Genomic DNA, 21989 nt, shown 5'->3' on the forward strand with positions numbered 1-21989 from the left:
TGGCACAGAAGTGTGGATCACAACTGCCACAACGCATTTTAGACGGATTTTCGCTTCTGAAGTGAGTCATATTGCAATTTCGGCTTCCACATACACCAAGAACCACCCAGATTGCGGCAGCTCTGAACATGAGACGTCTTCCCTCCATCACCCATGAGAGAAGACGCGTCTTTGCTGAGAAAATGATGGTTGGCATTATTTCGGAACCAGACTTCTGGGCTAACTGCGAATGGAGAATCTCGGTACCAAGCCTTAGGGCCAATCCAGTCCTTCAGGCCACCCCAAACCGGTTATAGTTATCCGATCGGTTCTTACCCGTGCAAATGCTGCAGTACATACATTTCTTGGACGGCGACCTCTACAAGTTAGAGGTCGCCGCCCAAATTATTCGCTGTATGATTCCTTTTCCCTGTCATATTCCCTGTCAGAGACTTGGTAATTTGGAATCTCCTCTCTTCGATCTTCTCTGGCTTAAAATCTCTCTCCCTCATTGTGTCAAATTCATCTGTTGTCTCTACCGTTCTCCCAACTCCACTAATCAGTTGGAGCCCCTTGACTTTCTCTCTTTGCAACTTGACTTTTTCCAATCCAACTTTCCTAACAGTGAAGTAATTTTCCTTGGTGATTTTAGTGTTCACAACTCCAGCTTTGTTCCGTTTTCTAGTCACACCGACCCAGCTGGTCGAGATGCTGAGGTTTTTGCAATTACTAATGACCTTGCAAAGATTGTTCATTTTCCTACAAGAATATCGGACAAACACAACCACAACACACTTGATCTTTTTCTCACAAACAACGATTGAAATGAGTGGTCCTTTAGGCAACTCCCGGAGCATTATGGCCTTAGTTGTTAATGCTCCTAAACACCAAAATAACAAACATAATAACATTAGGTACCTCAAATCACAACGTGGTGATTATCTCATCTCTAATGGAGCCTTTATCCATGGTTATTCCCAACCTCGTATTGTTTGTCATTACAAGAATGCAAAATGGGATGACATGCGAGATTTCTCTTCTTCTTTTCCTTGGTCGGATTACTGTTTCACAACTTCTGATGTCAGCGTTTGCTCAGATCGTGTCAGTGAAATTATTCTTGTAGGAATGGAATCCTTTATCCCACACTCCACTTTAAAATCTCGTCCTTTATCTAACCCTTGGTTTTCCAATAAATGTGCTAAGGCTGTTCAAGAGAAGAACGTTGCATATTGTAGTTGGCTTGTTTCCAATTCTTCAGTTTCATTTTCTACCGACACCAAAGCTGGCAATAATTATAAAGCAGTTATTAATCAGTCCAAACTAGAGTTTGAACAGGCTAAGAGTAGAAAACTTGCTTCTTGCCCTAATGGTAGCCGAGCATTCTGCTCTCTTGCCAAAGCTATTGGCCGCAACTTTTGCCCATCTCTGCTCCCACCTCTGTCCAAACCAGATTGTTCTGTTGTTTTCTACTATAGCCAAGGATAAAGCAGACCTGTTCTTTGCCGCCTTTTTTCACTTTCTTATTCCAAAGGTGATTTTGCTTCTGCTTGGAAATTCGCTCATATCCAGCCAGTTCCTAAAGTAATGGAGAAATCAATCAACCGCCTACTCTTAAACTATCTAGAAACCTTCTTTCTGATCAACGATCGGCAGAATGGATTCCGTCAGTGTCGCTCCACTGGTGATATTCTGGCTTATGTTACCCATTTATGGACTACTTCAATGGAAAGGTTCGGTGAAACACAAGTAGTTGCTCTTGACATCTCAAAGGCTTTTGATCGTGTTTGGCATAAAGGTCTTCTAAACAAGCTTCCATCTTATGGTTTGCCAACTGTTTTTAGTAATTGGTTATCCAGTTTTCTCTCTGATCGCTCACTGAGGGTGATGGTAGATGGCTCACTGTCTTCTAACTTCTCCATTAGTGCCAGTGTCCCTCAAGGTTGTTCTTTCCCCCACTCTTTTCCTCTTGTATATCAATGACCTTCTTCCATTGACTGGAAATCCTATCCATAGTTTTGCCGATGATAGCACATTGCATTCCACTTTCCATTTTGAGAAACTTTGTCCTGCTCAATCAGCTCCAACTTCTCGAAAATCTGCTACCAATTCCTTAAATGTGGAACTTCAGGTAATTCTCCAGTGGGGCAAAGACAACTTAGTTGATTTCAATCCTTCTAAAACTCAGTCCTGTCTTATATCTCGCAAAAAGGATTCTTCTGCTCCTATGCTTATCTTTAGTGACACTCCGATTTCTAGGCAAAATGATATATCTTTTTTGGGGATTACCCTGACTTCTAATCTCTCTTGGCACAAGCACATCACAAATATTGCTTCCGCTGCATCTAAAAAACTTGGTTTTCTCTTTTGCTTTCGGCGTTACTTTTTTTCCAAACGGTTGTTGACTCTGCAGAAATCGCAAATCCGGCCTACCACGGAATAGTGTTCCCACATATGGGGGCGGTGCCCCCAAAACCTCTCTCAGGCTTCTTGATTCCATTCAAAAGAGGGCAGTTAAGTTAATTAATGATTTATCTCTAACAGAGTCTCTACACTCGCTTTCTCATAGACGTACTGTTCCTGCTACTTCCATGGGCACTGTTTTTCTGAAATGGCTTCTATAATTCCCGCTCTCTCTTTCAAAACAGTCCGAACACGTGCCGCCACCAGCCAACATCCATTTACTGTCCAACTTCAAACCCACAGAACCAACTTTTCATCTTCCTCATTTATTCATTCAACTGCCGTTTTCTGGAACAACCTTCCTTCATACGTATTTCCTGAAAATTACAACCTACAGAAGTTCAAGTCCAATGTCAACAAATATCTTCTTTCGTCTTCTCAACCATCCAAGCACGGTGCTAAGTACTATAGGTTCTAATAAAGTTCGCAATAGATAAAAAATATAGGCAGAAATTACTCCATCGACTTCCTTCTCAGGACATTAGAACCTGCTCCGGAGGCCTGTCCATCACTGCAGTTTCAAACTTCTCGGGCGCCTCCGTAGCTAGGTGGGCAGGAGCAGCAGTGGTAGCACACGCTTCTGGAAATGATCGGGGTTCGAGCCCGTGACCACCACATGCGGAAAGGTCAGGGAATGACCACCGCATATCCCCGGAGCAAAATGGCCTTAGTTGTTAATGCTCCTAAAAAAAAAAACAAAAAACAAATAACAACAAGAAGTGAACCTTCTCCACCTGTTCAGATGACTCCAGCACTGTAAAAGGCTGGCGTCATCTGAAAAGTTGGAGTCAATTATTCTCCAGGGAGCATTAAATTATGCTCCCTGGAGAATAATTTAATGTGATAACATGCTGTTGTGTATATATTTTCATATGTAAATTTGTCATCTTTTTTTTTTTTCCAGTGTTTAATCCTACACTTGTATAATTATTAATAACATTGTTTTTTTTTCTCCTATCTCATCCTTGTTTATTACATTGCATTGGTCTCTCATGTAAACCCCTGGATTGTAGATTGTAGATTATTGCGTACGGCGTGTGCCTTTTGTATGCAATAAAGAGTTCTTCTTTATCTGCTTGTATCCGCGCGGAGACCGAAGACTGGAGCCATCTGCTTGACTATGTCGCGTATTTTGGCCTCAGGCAACAATTTCTTTTGCAGTGCAATTTTCATGACCTCTAGCCTTTCCATTCCCTGATAAAAACTAAGGAAGCTTCCAACGCCCTCCTACAACTCACTGTTCAAGCTGAAAAATGCATCCTGACTGCTGTTGCTGCACCTGTCCTTACTCCAGACTAGAACTCTCCACTGGCTGATTTGTTGGACCAACTATTTCTATCTTCTGATATGGATCTTCCGGACTCTCCTTTTACTAACTCTTCTTCGGTAGGATCTCTTATTTCTGCTGGCGCTTACATTCTAGCGCGGGATTTTCCACTGAAATCTCGTTGCTCAGTGACTTGACAAACCCATTGTGGTAAGATTTTGAATATGCTGACGCCTCCTTTCTAGCGTGCGATATCTAGACCCGAATTCTTTTTTCTCGCTGCCTTATTGATTTTCTGTTGTTCTCACGTGATCCTTCGATTAGGATGTTCCCCGCTCGTGGTTTCTTTACCTCCTGCTTGCCTTTGGAACATCCCACCCCACGTGATCTCAACTTTCTCTTACATTTTACTGTCCCCGTCCTCTTCCCCATTTCTTTTCATGGATCTCCTTGCTCTTCTGGAGAAAACGACTCCTACACTCGTGCCTCTACTGACCTGGCGTGGTTATTCGTGCCATGGACAGATGCTGGAATTACCCTTTTTGGTCATGGGGCCTACCAATAACTAAGTGGCCAGTTGTCGTCGTTGGGTTTTAAGGACATCAGCGACAAAGGCCATATTGCTTCGTATATATTGTCTGTAAACTGAGTGTGTTCTGATGATTCATTATTAGTTTGCTGGATGAAAAACCTGAGTTTCCGGGAGAAAAAACATGCTACTCTTCACCCGAGATCGACTAACTCAGCCACGTTGGGAAAAATACCCATAAAAATTCCTTTCCTCATTGATGGGATTCGAACTCAGTTGTTTTTCATCCTCTGTGGGAAGGGCGGTGATCCTAACAACTGCCATACCAGGAGGGCTTGAGAAGCTCGAAGATATTAGAAACTATAGCAGTACGTAACTCAGGAGCATATAGAATTTCATAAGATTTTATGCTGTAATGATGATGATGTGATTTTCATGAAGTATTGATGCTTAAAAGTAGAATGAATCTATAAAATTTAAATTCATGTATTCTGTTCCATTAATGCTCTCTTTTAAAGAATATAAGTTAGTTTTTCGTACAGTTTATGACGATTTCAGTAAATCTCTATCTAATTAAAACTTTTATTTTTAAAACGTTGCCCGAGAGGAGATTTATTTAAAAAAACTGGAGAAAGTAACCTCACTGGGCAGGAACACGAGTTGTAGTGGACACAGTATGATCGTTAAGCGGTTCCCCAGTAATCAGCGTTGACAATAAGAAAATTAATTAATTTATTTATTTATTTACTTGGCGAAAAATTTTGGTTTCGTGACTCACAACCTTTCCAAAATAATGGATTCGGGATTCATATACAAGCCACGGGAAGAAAAACCCGCAGGAATCGAAGTACAATTGTACATTAACACCAATCACTAATAATAAGTGAATTCTATAAAGCAAATTTTTAAAATATCCGTTCTGAAAGAGAACACAGCACACGGAATCACACTTGGAAGGAAAACAACTCGTGCAAAGAACAGATGAGAAATCCTGATCGTCACAGCAGTGGGGAAACGAAAAGGTAACTTTGTAGGCAGATCAGTTAGATGGAAATTTAACATTTTTTGAATTGGTTGGTTATTTCCTCAGTAATGATTATAAATACTTTTATTACTCAACAACTTAACCTATAACTTATATTAGGTTACCTTAGGCTACATTCTCACACCAATTAAGACTTCCCGTACGACTTCAACAAATCTCACGGATTCCTCAAGCATACCATAGAGCAGTCCAGTTGGCTGTGATGAATACACAGAGTGGACAGAAATCATGGGATACCATGATTTCTGTCCACTCTGCCCATGGGAAGATGGGCCTACTTAGTAACAGGTAGGCCCATCTTCCGCCAGGATAAGGGCAGTCACACAGCGAGGCATTGAGTCCACTAGTTCACGAAAGCGTTCCACAGGTATTTCCATCCATGCTTGCTGCACCACTATCCATAATTCCGTCGCATTCCTGGGTGGAGGATCCAAAGTTCGAACGGACCTTTCCGCAGCACACCAAAGATGCTCCACAGGGTTCATGTCCGATGAACGGGGAGGCGTACTGTCCTGCTGGAAGAGTCCATTGCCCTCTGGGTGCACGATGACATGAAGGGATGCAGATAGTCTTCAAGGATGGACACGTAACCTGGACCATTTAGAGATGCATCTAGATGTACTAGAGGTCCCAACATGTAACAGTTAAACACATCCCAGAACATTACCGACCGTCCACCTGCCTGAACAGTTCCTTGTTGACATGACAGGTGCTTAGCTTTGTGCGGTTTCCGCTAGATACGCACCCTCCTGTCGAAATAACTGGAAACGGGGCTCATTGGATGGAGACCCGTCTCCAATCATCCAAGATCCAGTGCCGATGTTCTTTCGCCCAGTTTAGGCGTAGAGTCCTGAGTCGTGGTGTTAGCAATGGGACTCTGTTGGGTCGGCGGTTCTCATAACCTGTTGTGGGTAATGATCTCCTGATGGTTTTGATCGAGACGTTTATTGCACCTCCCTAGTTCAAGTCGGCGGTGATTTGTGCCACTGTCGCTCTCTGGTTGACTGAAAGAATGCGAGACAGACGTTCATCCACCACCTTTCTCCGCCCACAACGCTGTCCACGATGAGATGTTATTCCGGAAATGGCGTATTTCCGATACACTCTTGATACTGTCGCACGGGGATGGTGTCATTTCTGTACTACATCGGCGATAGAGTGACCCATGCGTTGGGCGCTCACTAACATCCCTCTTTCAAAGTCGGTTAACTCACGACGTTTATCCCTACTTACATCGAATTACCGTCTACGTGAATGCAGTGTACCTATATATCTGTCAAGCGGTGGGTTCGTCCACTAGCGAGAGAGGTGATTGCGTCGCGTTGCCCAAGAACCAGGTATCCCATAAATTTTGTCCTTTCAGTGTACACGGTACTGCGCAACGAATTTCTTAAAATAAGAGTGTTCAAGGTTAAAATGTAATTCTTTTCCGTTGAGAAGAATTACTTTTCAATTACTTTTTTTTCCGTTGGCAAAAAATAAAGTTGTAGCAGATGGTGAACTTCGGAAGGGGGACAAACGACAGCTGGATGCCGACAGTTGGCAGCACGTGCTTATTGTTTACTTAAGACTTGTTAACGATGTCATCGTATTCGTCACGCGATACGCTGTTCTTAGCAGCTAAGTTAAAAAGAGGTCGGAACGTAATTCTACAGGTTTACCGACTTATACGTTGACGTAACTGAGAAGGTCAATGATGATAGTTTTCTTGGTATCCGCTTGGGGAGGGGTTATGTCACCTGGAACACGTTAGGAGGCGCTGCAGCATGAAACTATAACCCTACCGGCTAATAACGATTAGCGGAAGTATCTATCTATTATTTCCCCCCTAAATCACCGCTCAGGCGACATTCGTTCCAGAAAGCAACGAACTTGTTGACCTTCCAGGCGTCCTTTGATCAGTCCCAAGAACGGAGAAATGCCAATGTTTAATTAATATCGAAAATATTTTTCTTCGGGCGCCATATTGCTGAGTGGTGGCAGATAAATTGGCAAACGGAGAGAAGGGAGGGGGGGGATAAGACTGAAGGATCGAATCATTGTGGTTATTCAAGGTGGTATTTCTTCCGATTTATTGCAGATCTAAACTGTGGAATTCAGGCTGCTCTGGTTGAAATATTACTCCCCCCCCTGCCCTCTCGGTTAAATGTTAGTAAGCTGCAAGTCTGACCGATGCGAAGGGAATACAAAAGAGTTTTTCAGGCTGGGTCTCACCAGCCTGAAAAACTCTTTTGTATTCCCTTCGCGTTAATATTAAATGGAAGTATTATCTGATGAAAATCTTCTCGTACTTAATTAAGCATATCAAGGAATATAAAATTAGAAACCTAAAACAAAAAAACCGACTACTTCTACCTCAAAATTGATGGGAACTTCAACCAACACGAAAGATCATGTGACTGAGCGTCTACTTAAACGAAAATGAAAATTTATATAAAGAAAATTACAGCGCAGCCGAAAGTAAAACTTATTTTAAGCACGTGGAAGAAAAGCATTAACCAATATTCTTTTATGACATCGAATAAGAAATTTTTGAAGTTTAAATCGAAATGACTGAAATACGTGCGACGAATTTCTTAGTGAAAACAAACGTAAATGGCAATAGAAAAAACTCAGAAATGACACAAATATTAAGTTATTTTTTTTGCTTGATGCATTTCTAAATTTTATAATAAATACATCAAAACAATCCAGCCTCGGTCTTACTTTTAACATTCGGATATGAATCTGAGTATGCGGTCCTACCATCAGGAAAATTTGAATTGTGGGTAATGGGACATATGGCAGCATTCTGTGGCCTATACTACAAGTTCGTTGGCCCACACGATGTTCCAATTGTTGGATGAAGTGAGTACCTTCAGTGTAGAGTCGAAAGATAGCCACCAGATAAGATGTACACTACGCTCTCAAAAGTATTCGGTCACCGGAACTTTTTAGAAAAATTAATAATTAATTCAAAAAATTATTAAGGCGTGAGCCCACCGTTGACATTAAAGGAAATACTTCCAACAAATTTACAGTAATTGACAGCCGATGTTTTGCTACATAGCGGCTGTGCCTTGAATCGGGTACAGAATTTCTACCCAGGTCAATACTGCAACATCGTTCTACTTTAATCTGATGCTTACAAGTTCAGCTTTTTGGTTCGCAGAATTATCATGCAGGATCCATTTTCAGAAAACTGTCAGAGTTAAGGCCTATCGAATAGTCCAAAATGTCGATATTGGTCATGGCTGTGACTAATGATCCTCCCTAATCCAAACAAGGACAACCACCGACACGAATATCTCTTCCCACTCCTCTCCAGGAATGAACTACGGTAAGGAGGGGAATTTAATTTGACGCCTGAATAGAGACATTATCTTGGGAACTGCAACAACTGAGCGCAGCTGAACCCCTTTCGTAAGTCCAAATTTAATGATGCTCAAAGCAACCAATCCATTAACCTTAGAATTATATTTAAGATGAGCGACTGATAAAAATAATATCGATATCTAATACCAATTGTCCTCAAACTCCTCATTTAAGAAAGAGAAACAACGCTTTAAAATATAATCCATCCTGAAACCATCGATCGTGACCACCAAACCTAACGGCAACAGGCAACACCCAAGAACCTGACTTCACGATCCACCTATGCAGTCCCGAATTCGGGCACTTCAAGATCACACTCTCCACGGCTGTATTCTGAATCTACGAGCACTCTCCACAATCAGAGTGTCTCATTGTGCCATATCATTGGCAATCTTAAGTCTATAAGTTCATTTGATCTTCAAAAGCTCTGGAAATTCCAATGGATTATCTCGCACATTGCTCCCCCCCTCTTACTAGATATTGAACCTCACAGAAGGTGTGGAATAGCTCCCCCCAACCAGATCTGTTGGGTTCATCGTCTTACAGAACAGATATCAATTCCAGCTGAAAGCAACCCGTCTTGTCGAAAAACTTTTTATCATCGAACTGAGCCAAGTTGCTCAGGACTGCATTTGATCTTGTTGCACTGTCCTATAGAAAAGCTGCATTCGGGGAAATATCAGGCAGCTAAAAGCCAAGTGTACGCCTTATTACACCACAATGTATTACTTAACCCCTTGATCTGGCCTTTGGGGTTGAAGGATAAAGTCTTTCAAGAACGTGACACAGGATTCCCACATAACATGCTAACATAACAAATAAATACTCAAGCGCAAATTTACATTCCCCAAGGCTCTCCCGCTTCTCTCAAAATATATGCAATTTGGGAAACAATCTCCATACTCTCCAAACCATTCTAACGGTAGAACAGCTCACCATCCTGTGCTTTGTAGAGACGTGGCTTTGTTCATGTTCATTCTGGTGGAATAACTACACTTTCCTCACGAATGACCGTTACAGTAAGGGCGAAGAAGGGGTTTTGATTGACTTACATTAACGAATTACAGTTCTTTCTACCTCAAAAAGTCTTACAGATAAATTTGAGGCATTTCCTGCACCCGTTTTAGGCACACGGTTGCAAATTTTTGTGGTCTATCTTCTCTGTGAACACAACACGGACTCACGTGTCGAGCTGTCCTGTTGGATCTCTCTAAAAGTCAAGAATTCCTGCACAACCATTGTTTTAAGTAGCTTAGACTTACCTCTTTCCAGATGTGATAGGGAGAAAACCAAATTGACTTTTCCCCTCTTTGTCTTGACTTACTTGCTATTTCATTCACAAGAGGATTTCAATATTTTGATCTAGCCTTTCATAACATGCATGAGGTCTCAACCATTGAAAATTCCTTCATGTTCTTAACAACTTGTCAACTGCATTACAGCTCTCGTGTATGTGCGGTTAAGCGTCAAGGTAACCAAGGCTATGAGCGCCATTATGTTGTGTTTGTAAGCTACGTGGATTCTATGGTCGATTTGTCTTTCTACATTGAGACTTTGCAGCAGAGACCCAAATCAGAGATGGCGCGAGAAGCGATGCATCTTACCCAAGTGTGGAGTGATAAACTCCGTTCAGTTCCTGCTTAGCTTTTCACAGTGCAGCGAGGATTTTTCACAAGATCTTCATGATGCTGGACTCTATTGAGGGGGAGACCGTCTAAGAATGATTGTTGAACTTGATAATTTTTTTAGTGAATGGTAATTGTGAGGAATCGGATGGATTATATGCCAAGCCGATAGTTTCGAGATAAGTGGTTAACTGCAATATCTTTAAAGAAGAAACTCTCGGTGGACTAAATCCACTTCGAACATCCTGTGTAGAAAAACGTTCAGGTCACCTTGCATAGGAGATAAAGTCATTATGCAGAAACAGGAAATGATCAAAGGCAGGCGCAAAGAGAATGACAGAAATAACACCTTCCCTCGGAGTCACGCCTCTATTCAAGATGAACTTATAGCAGCCCCATCATAAGCCAGGCGGCGGATTTCTCTGTTAGTGATAAAAAGCTTGTCAGACGCTGACTAAATATCGAATTGGTCGACGTTATTCAAGGTTTGTTGAATCCTGCCAAAGGTCTCCAGCAGGTTGATAATCGTCGATCTACCTTTCAAGGATGAAGGTCGATAATTTTGGCCTGTGGCCAAAGTAGCGATCATTGAGATGTCTCATGACTGCGCTCTCACAACTTTTTAGCAAGTGGCATCTAATAGGAATTCATCTGAAATCCTGTATTGATTTTGGTTGGTTGTTTTGGGTATAAGTCTTCTGATTCTTCAGGACAAACATTTCTCGCTAGACTGGCTTCTCTCTTATGGGATCGAAGTCCCAAGCATGATAGGGATCTTGTCGAGCCCATCTAGCCCTAGAATACCTCAGAAGTAACAACTTTTCTTTCTGTTCCCAAGCATCCAGACTTTCAAAGGTTGTTTCTCCAAGGCATTACTGAATTCTTCGAAAAGGTGAAGACAATACTTAAACTCTAAAAGTGATAAAAATGTAACTGCGACCAGTCTCATATGTTTTGTAATGAAATCGTTTTAACTTGTACTGATAATTTTTTGAGTTTGTGCTTCCTCTTTAACAGAGGATAACCTTCGCAGATATACTTCACACGCAAATAAATGACAAGCTTACTCTTTTGAAAAGAAATTTACTGCGCTCTTCTTTGAAACCTTCAAAGTTACTGGAATTTTGATTAGGCTTAATCTTTCCTGGAATAATGTACAGGAAGGCTTGATCTTAACGTGATAATATCAATACTCGAAAGGAAGATTTTAGTACGCCTCATGAGCAGAGGCATAAAGGAATTAAAAAACAACTTTTTTCCTTTGGTGTCCTCAGTAGATTAGAAGAAAATGAAGGAACAAAACCTCTGGTAGATTTTCTAAGACGATAAGAAGATTCAGATTAAGAATCAGCGATGGTAATAATGAATATCATGCAATGAGTTGCTTTTTTCATGGTTTACATGAAAACCACTGATACATGAAACCACTACGCCAGTGAATGCATGGAAATGAATAAAGAACATCGTGGTTTTAGTGAAAGAATGAACTGTCATGGTAGAGAAACTTGGCTGACAGTTAATGGAACGATCCTGATTCAGTAGATTGATAATCAATATAATATGATGACCATGAAGGGAGGGGCTACTCCAACACCTCTTAGATTGAGTAAGGCCAGTCAAAGCTTCAATGACGTCACAACTCGAAGTCACAAACATGATTCATTTCACAAAATACAAGAAGATGCATAAACAACAACTGTTTATGCATATAATCTTTAAAAACTAAATAAGTTCTATTAACGGCAAACATGCCAATACACTCGGTTCGGTGTTTTACAAAATGTGACTGGAGAAACAAAAGACTTTTCATTTTATTATTACACAAATTGAGCGTAGGGTAAAATGCGAAAAATTATTTTGGGTTGCGGCTAAATGGAAAAACTCCCTTTGTAAAAATGATGAATGCGAGCACATCCCCCCCTCCTCCCTACAGACACAATACTCGCGAAAAGTTTAAATCAAATAATCCCATCCTGGAACTTGCTTTTACCAAAAGACATAAAAAAGTCGTCTGCTAAATTATTTAACGCTAATGAAACAGCCGTTCACGTGATCACATAGCAGACGTTTGAAAATAATACAGTTTAACATTTATGAAGCGTTGTATGGGCGTCCACACGAAAGTCTGTTGTAGATAACTGACAGACCTCGTCCGATCAGCTCGCGTTCACACTACCAATACGAATCCGTATCGATGTTCCACAGTCGAGAAGCCGATTTAGTGGATTATCATTTTGAAACAATTCACGCGAATGGGGGGAGGAAATTTTACAGTTTCGCAAAGAGTTCCTTAAGGGAAACACCCTCGCGACATGCCTCGTGTTTCCAATTCAGGCATCCAATCCGCAAGATTTCGATTTCGATTTCTGCGCGCTTCCAAACATTTTATTTTATAACCATTCCTCAGTTTTTTCCTCCCGTTCGATACATTTCATCTACTTTATCCAGAAATAGAAAAAATTAATTTGCCCGTCAGGTATATCCGGCCAGTCCCTCCTACCATATATTTATAGAACCGCCAGGGCCCCCTTGGAAAGTTAATTAGAATTGCGCGTACGTTGCGGGATATATCAAATAAAATAAACGTCAGGCGAGCTAGCGTGAACCCTCGTTGCCATAGCGACGTGCAATGCACCTTGTACACATCGAACTGGGCGGCGATTTAAGTACGCACCTGGGCTCATTCAAAAGTTCGCGTGTGGCACGCCGTGTCGTAGAATTATCGTAAACGTATAGCGACCTCTCTTCAAACTGCGAACACGCACGCTAAGGTTTATATGATAATTGTACGATCGGAAATCATTAACCACGTGGAAGTCAAATCACGTGCATGCAGCTGTAAACCACTTTTCACCAACTCGAGCTCCCAAATGCTACGCTTTTTGCTGACCACAACTGTTGAATTTACGCAGCATTTCGCTTCAGGCGAGCCCATATTCATGCACTTCTGTTGGTTTGCCCCTGTGCCCATTCCATGAACATTCGGTTGCGTACAGATTGATTAATAAGAATTCATCAAATATTGACAGAACAGCCTCTTCTGTAGCACTTAGAAAGGCTGAAAACATCAGCGCGTATATTTGCTTAGAAAATGATGACAATGTTACCATTCTGTACTCTTGGCAGATGGTAGCAAACGAACATAATCTCGACTAACCAACAATCTTTGTGTAATTCGCGCATGCGCTAAGAGGATCGCTTGCTTAGTGTTGAACCAACACTGTAGACAATATCCTTTGTGCTCTGTTGGACTCGTAGAAGTCCAACTCGTATAGTTCTTTGAACCCTCGCGACCTCTCGAGGATGACCAAGTTTTCGGAGTGAGCTGAAGAAGATGTTTTGTGAAAGATGAAATGATACGTTCAGATTCAGAGGAGGAAAATCAGCAGATCAACCCGAAAAAATATTGAAGATAATTCCAAGGATACGGTATTTGCTGAAATCTTGAGATCATCGTCATATACGACGCTTCTCCGACTATTTACCATTCCATAAAACCAACATCGTATCATATGATACATCATACAGAGGGCTGACACCTTCAAGGACACTTACGGATGTAGGGGGGAGTAAGGTCATCATCTTTTGAGTAGCTGGAAATTATTAATATTTTGGAGCAATATTTTTTTGGGCGACATCCATGTGGCGAATAGCAAACACGGTTGTGATTTGTCGATTATGATTTTTGGTGGGGGGGGGAAGAGACCAAACTGGAAATGAAGAGAAAACTGGAGAAAATAAATCCTCCGTGACAGTAAGGAAGCTTCTTCACTTGCTGCTCGTGCTTGAAGAAATCTCAGTTGAAATCCCGTCGGCGACTGATATCCTTGGAAGGACCTCTTCCATAGGGTTTATGGTCATCTCAATATGACTGTTTCCTCCTTGAGATCTTCTGAGTTTTACAGCCCACATAACATGTAGATTGATTGTTGAACACTTCTCTCCTACAGGCATACACACGATAAATATCATATCTAGATCCATATGTACTGGGGCACAATGACCAAAGTAATTAACCCCCCCCCCCAAAGCAGTTAACTAGTTGTGGATATAACCTTCGATAAAGTCTCGATTGACATACATATTTGGAGGAGAATCTCAGCCTGCTGTCAACTCAAAGTGTCATACAATTTCTGGAGAATAAACTTTTTATTAGGAGATCTTGTATCTTCTGTAATAGTTTGGCAGTCTGTTGTGATTGGGGACAGTAAGCCCAATCCTTGGGGGTACTGGACATCGAAATTCCTAGCACGTTGGCGCTTTTTACAAGGGGGTTATGCCTAACCACGAGACAACTTATATCGAGAATTACAGCAGCAGTAAGTTTGGAATCGAGACAAACTTAAACAATCATTGAAAAGCTTTGACCGTTAAAAATGACACGCAGTAACAGCTTCCTACAACGGAGATTCACTCCGCATAATCTTAATGGCGAAGTCTTTCCGCATGAGCACGACAACTCCGCTAGCGGATCTCCCAACCGTAAAATTTAACTCAGAATCAACGGCGACTGAAGCGGTTGGAAACTCAAATTCTAAGACTTTAGCTACGTATCGTCAAGAAAGACAGATGACCCAGAGAGCTCTACGCAACAACAATCCTTCAAGCGTCAATCCAATCATATTTAAAACGTTCTAAAAGAAGATGGTCGATTTACCTTTGAAAGCACACGTGACACGTTTAAATAACTCGGCAGAGCCATGGTGACGAATAGAAACCCAACCACCGTGCAGAATGATTTTTCAGCGCCCTTTACTAAGGATACATACATTTTTTTCTCATTGTTCTTCTGTTTTTGCGCCCCTTAAAGAATGGCGCCCCGAGCCAGGGCCCTGCTAGCTCGTACCTTAATCCGACACCGAGATTACGCAACTGTGGTTAAAGACGTCACCGTTTACACCTAGCGCGACAACAGCTTCCGTATTCGAATTATCTCCGCGTTCTGCGAATATTTACAAAAGGGACACAAAAAAGAGAGCCAGATCTCTTTTACTTTCCTTTAATTCTGAATACCAGTGCAGTATTTAAGGTTCTTGCAGAGTATGGTAGGAATATTCTGGGCAATATTCATGTTTCTCACAATCTATGGTGGTTATTCCGCTTTGATGTCATATACACAATGAATTGAAATGAGCTCGATGAGTTTTAGTCTGAAGCAAGAGCGTTCAACAGGTTAAAGTCGATACAGATTAAGGTACACCTTTGCTCACGACTGAAAGGAAAGATACCATATCAGCACAGGGTGCTCGACTCTCCTTAGCTACTTGATCCACAGACTTCGCTCGACTATGTAAAAGACCCAAATCTCATTCCCAGCAGCCTGTTGTGCTAATTTGAATCTATGTCCCCTCAAGTTCTTAATCTGAGCAAGAGGAAGAATCCCATCAGCACTCAGCGTGCTCATCCCATTCAAGTCTTTACACACCTCAATTAGATCACCTCGCAAGTTCTTACTCTCCAAGCGCTGCAATTTGCAAAACTTAAGCCTTTCTTGGTAAGAGCACCCCCTTTGTTCCCCTCACCAACTTGTTGCCCTTCTTTGTACTCGTTCTAGCAGCTCTACATCCTTCCTAAAATGATGCCTCCAGACCTGACCATTGCCTTGTATAACGGGATAATCACCTCCCTGTCCCTGCTAGCAAAATTCCTATATATCATTGACAAGACTCCATGACCTGCCGTGGCAGCCCGTCTTCACTGCTCAGTGAACTTCATATTTGACTACACAATTTCCACTTCCCTGAGTGTAGAACCAAACAGTTGGTACGTTTCTCTTCGGTTATTGCCACCATCATGCAGTACTTTGCATTTGTGAATGTTAGTCAATAATACTGCAGGTTGGTGGAATGGTCCATACGAAGTGCTTGATCCACATGGGCAAGGGGCATAATCTGAAGGACTACAGAAAAAGGATGATTGTCGGGTACTGGTTGAAGTATTACGGAAACCGCGAATTTTGTGGGCTGTTCGTCGCGGAGCGCTGTAGTTAAGGTGTTCTAAGGATGGACGATTAGTTGTTGTAGTTGTAATTGGTTTTTAGACGCCAACGATGCCTGTAGTGTGCACATAAACGGGGTTATTAGGACGTTGATGTCCAGAAAAAAAGTTGTCTTTTCCGAAGAATCACGTTATGGAGAGCATGGCCACAAACTGCGAAGAGGAATCAGCCCGATTCCTGCTCCAACAGAATAGGCAGGTGGCGCAGCGTTTTGGTATGAGGATGTTTTCTTGGAAATCTATTGGAGCCTTCATAACCATAGACCACACTCTGAATGCTAATAACTACCTGCCCATTGTGGCTGTCTGCGCGATAGCACAGTGGTATCGTCAACGTCCTCGCCACACCGGGTGGAAAAGACCCGGGTTCGAATCTCGTTGATGACGCGAGGAACTTTAATGGGCTTTTTTCACTCTGTGGTTGAGTTAGTCGGTCTTAGGTGTAGATAGCAAGGTTTTTTCTCCCAGAAATAGGGGGGGGGTTTGTTCAGCAAACAGGCAAATCTACCAGAGAACACACGCAATTTACAGACAAATAAATATATGGCTAGATGTAAGAAATTACGGGTGGCCCTAATATAATAATTTGAATTTTGTCCATTGTGGCTGCAAACGGCCAGAAAATAGAAAAAAAACAGACTAACGTAACACCTGCAGCAGAGATGGCAGGATATGTGGGCAAACTCCACAAAAGGAGAAATTACGAAGAAATTCCTTCCACATATTGACAGGGTGTACCCAAAAGCACCCCTCTGGTTCTTCCCAGGACTAAAAGTGACATTTTTAATTACAGGACACGGCCCATTCCAAGCCAAACTAATGACTTTTGGTCTGGTGGATAGCCCACTGTGCACCTGTAGGGAGCGAGAGACGTTGAACCACCTAAAGCACCAATGCGACCACTACGACGACCTGCGATGCCTACTCATAACAAAGATCAGATACTCTCCAGTTAACCAGCACACCTTCTAGACACCGAGGAGGAATACAGAACGCTCACGAGCTTCGCCCTACAATTGTTTTCCAGGAGACGAACACTCAATGCTATCCATAGGCCAAATTGAGACTGGACAGACTCAGAAATTATTAGGAAATGGAACACTAAATATTGGCCGGGATTTCATCCCACGAATCAACCCACAACTGGCCAGATTCCTGCTGGGATTGGACTGAGACCACCAAATCGCAGCTCTGCTTTTAAACGCCATTTGGTGATCTGAATAGGACATCCTGCCCCTAATCACTTTTATCCCATATCCCTGGTGGGGGGAGACAGTCTTTCCGTCTCCCCCTCCCCGCCGCCCCCTTCTTTCGTCTGGTGAGCCATGGGCCTGCCTCACTGCTGTTCTCGGGCCGCCTTCCCTATTGATCCTATACTTCTCTCTTTTCTCACTAGTCTTCATTCTCCCTCCCCCCCTCCTCTGTCTATCCTGCAATGCGCAAGACCCACACACAGCTTAGTAAAATTAAAAACGCCCAAATTTAAACTGAGATTATAAAAACAGCTCTTGGCTTTCCTACTTCTAGTGCACCCCCCTTATTTTTTTACATCGGCCCTAGCCACTGAAATCCCAGGAAGCTAGGTGGCAGGGCCTGCCAGAATAAAAATTTCAAACTACTGTATACCTGGTCTGCTTTCACGAAGCCAAGAGTGGGCAACGTTGGCCCAAGCAGCGGCTAAATGGCCAGAATAACATCCATGATCTTTGACAACTCTGCTCGAGAACTCCTGTTCAATCTAATATTTTATTATGAAGAATACCCCTCCTAAGCATGCTTTAGCGGAACACGATGTTTAAAAACTGACGTTAAAACTACATACACGACAATTATCAACTTCCCTCTGCGTTGACGCGAAGATAGCAATTACAGAGATGTTCAACAGCCAATTGTAGTTATTTACAACCGAAATTCTTTGAAATTTGAACCCGTCTGTCAATCAGCCAACTTGCTCCAGATAGTTCTGTGAAACTGTTTCCTGTCCACAGCCATATCCAGATCATACTTGTTCATAAGAGCCATAGTTCTTTTAAAGGACGATATCTCTAACCTGGAATGACTGATGTGGAATGTCGTCGTCTGTCTAATGGCCACCGCTGGAACGTGAACATCAATATGGCATAAAAGATCAAACAGGTAGGTAGGTTGAAACAGAGAAGATATGGTACAGCAGTTTTAGATCGAGAACAGTTCGCCGAGTTTCCAAAGATTGAAATTTGAAGTAGGTAGAAAATTTGGTGGTAGAACATCGGATTACATCTGGAAAGATAGTGGATGAATTTCAATTGTAGTGATTCAATTTGCTGTATCCAATATGTATAGTGTGGGTTCCATATGGAAGCAGCAAACTCTGGTATAGGAAGTACAGTTGCTTGGAATAAAAGCATAGAAAACTGAGGATCTTTAAATCTATAGATTTGCCGTTTGATGAATCCAATTTGTTTTTTCGCTCGGAGTAATATATTTCTAATATGTTTATCAAGCCCACATCCAGAAGTAAAAGTAACACCCAGATCTGTAACTTCGGCAACTCTGGTAATCGGAATATCCTTGATGTGGTATTGGTTTTCTGAAATCATAGATTTTCTAGAACCTTCAAAGGAAATTGAGCTGCATTTCCTAGGATTTACATCTAGACCGTTTAAAGCAACTCAATTAGCAAAATTGTGAATGGCATCTAAGCATAATTGAAATTGGTGACTTTGGGAACCTTCTGAAGGACAAATGTCCAAATATCTAATCACTGTACCGTTCAGTGTTATTCATTCATAAGTGGTCATTCATAAGGGGTTCGGTGTTATTCATTTATAATTATCATCAAGATCACAGTTAATACTTAAAAATATAAAATGAATAAAACCCCAGGGGCTCACGTCTGGTGAGTATGAGCTTGGTACACCCAGGGTCCTGAGCTGGATATCATCATTCTTCTCTTCCTCGGCGATTCTCTTTTATTTCTCTCTCTCTCTCTCTCTCTCTCTCTCTCTCTCTCTCTCTCTCTCTCTCTCTCTCTTGGGGTAGTTCAGAAATCTTTTTTTTTTGGCTGGTGCAGCATAAGCCTCAGGCTTCCTTGCACCATATGGCTAATAATAATAATAATAAAACAAAAAAATGTTTCCAATGGACGTAAGTGACTGTGCATTTTGGATGTGGTGATTCGAAAAGCTTCTACCAAATGATCAGATAAAATGAAAAGATGCAACACGCCCTTCCAAAAGCTACGATTTATAAACTCGTTTTAGTTTCTTTTCAATGAGCGCATTCCTAGATTTTTGCCAAGGATTCCAAACTTAGAAAATTATAATCAAAATGCAGATTTGTTCCACATTGCGTTGAATTTAGAAACAATATAATATTTACACTAACATCATTAGAAATAAAAAGTTGCATGATTTAAGCGAAACTTTCTTTAATCAGGTACGTGATGATGACGTATTTTTTTAATTATGACGTCAGTAATTACAGGTTATAAATGGAAGAACCGACAGTAGATTGTTCCACGCCATTAATAATACGTTTACGTTTTATTTTAAAACCCTTTCCTCGTGTTAATTATCAAAAATACGACTACTGTGTTACTTTTTTTCTTTTTACTTTTTCCTCTCTCTCTCTCTCTCTCTCTCTCTCTCTCTCTCTCTCTCTCTGAGGTTGTGGAATAACAGAGGGCATACTCTACAAGGTCGTATTAATGACTGAAGAATTGAAGGATTTAAAACATTGAACACAAAATTCGTACAAAAATACCCGTTTAAAATTGTGCGTGTTTTTTTTTTTTTAAATTTCATTTACCTCTCTCTCTCTCTCTCTCTCTCTCTCTCTCTCTCTCTCTCGCTTTAACTCTCTTTCATTGATTTGGCAATAGTATTTACGAGGTATACCACCACTGCATCTGTTGATGGGTTGGGTTGACTGTGCACGTTTAGGTCAGTGACAAGTCGCCTCTATTTGAGGGATGGATAAAGGTGGAGAAAATTGTGTGTCTCTGAATAATTCATACCGGCTTGAAGACCTGAACAAACTATCGAAAATACTCGAAAGGGGGCGTTTTTAGTCTCAATAAGTAATTCATCTGGGGAGGCTCATTTGTCTCAGGCCAGACTAGAAACCAGGCTGTATTTCTAACTGACGGACTAGGAAGCGTGTTTAACTGTTCAATATATTGAACAGTTATCTATTGGTCCGATTTTAATGAAATTTGGATTAACCCGGCAAATCTCTTAACAAGACCGATATAGAATAGACGAAACAGCAACATATTTAATAGTCACGCGAGCTGGAACCACGGCTACTCAAAGCACGTCTATTTATGTAATCTCACGCGACCCTGGGCTACGGCGGCCTGCCTCTTTAATGGGCATGGCTCTTTAAACGCCAACACGTTGACGTCTGGATCGCTTAGTCCGAGATTATTTCCTTCTGTTATTGTGAGGACCGTGAGGATCGCATCCATATTATATATTTATGTCACCTATTATGATGACCTGATGCTGCCTTTGAGAAGCTTAAACCTGGAAACCAAAGTGAACTGAGAAAAAACAGACTCAAATATCACAACTGAAGGAATTCACCATTAAAATTTTCTCTAGAAGGAAAACCCTTATGTCCAGAAATCATTTCATTTCCAATTGGGCAACACTTCCTACTTTTTTGAAAGAAAACTGGGACAGTTATATTCTTTGCAGCTGATGGATTGAAGACCTTACGGCATGTGACTACTGTTCTCATTGGACAATGTTTTTTTTTTTTTTTTTGCTGGTCCTTATATTTTGCTGGTTGGACAACGCTTGCTGGGTGTTTTACACTTTCCGGTAGCTAAGTGACCAGGTACAACAGACCAACGTATAAATCACAGACATCCACCTCAACACATCTGACCTTAAACAGTGATCCCCAACACAGAGAAACATGGCCGAGTTGAATCCTATTCAAGAACTGCTGTACATTAGAAACTACATATATACATACCCATGGTAGGCGATTTTAAATTGGGTGGGAACCAGTTTTTCAAATGATCATCTATTCAGTGTGAAATTGTCTCTTTTGCAAAAGTTAACGGCTTAAGTATATGACTAAAGATATTTATATTGAATCGTTTGTGGGGTTCTGTTTAATCCGTCTATGCATTCATTACAGCATACAAATGAATTTGGCAAAGATTGTAAAAATATAATTTCTTGAAGGAAAAGGACCCCCCAAAAAAATAAAAGAACTCGATGTCCAAAGAGTTAAATGAAATAGAATCAATGGATCAGCGTACGGTAGGTCACGAAATGTAGAGCCCACTGTTAATTAAGTTATCAAAAATTTGTAGGGCTCACTGTTAATTAAATATTTTGTTTTAAACATTTGTAATTCATTTATAAATCGGAAGATAAAATTTCTCGTGAGAATATGGATTGGTAAGAGGCACTACAAAATTGATTAAGAGCTAAAGAAAGTAATGATGCTGTTGTTGTTGTTATTGAGTTTTAGGAGCACCAGCGACTAAGTTCATATTGCTCCGTGTATATCGTCTATAAATTGCGTGTGTTCTGTGGTTGAAATTTTCTGTTCTCTGGATGAAAACCCGAGTTTCCTGGAGAGAAAAAAACCATATACCCTCACCTGATATCGACTAACTCAGCCACGTTGTGAAAAAGGCCCATAAAAATTCCCATAAATGCGACTTTTATCAGTCGCATGATTGCAATCATGTCCTGCTATTACAAAAAGTTTGAGGCGCTGTTCGTGTAT

Source organism: Mastigoproctus giganteus, chromosome 4, assembly GCF_048544385.1.
Source record: "Mastigoproctus giganteus isolate SK-2022 chromosome 4, ASM4854438v1, whole genome shotgun sequence".
In the NCBI taxonomy this organism is placed as follows: Eukaryota; Metazoa; Arthropoda; class Arachnida; order Uropygi; family Thelyphonidae; genus Mastigoproctus; species Mastigoproctus giganteus.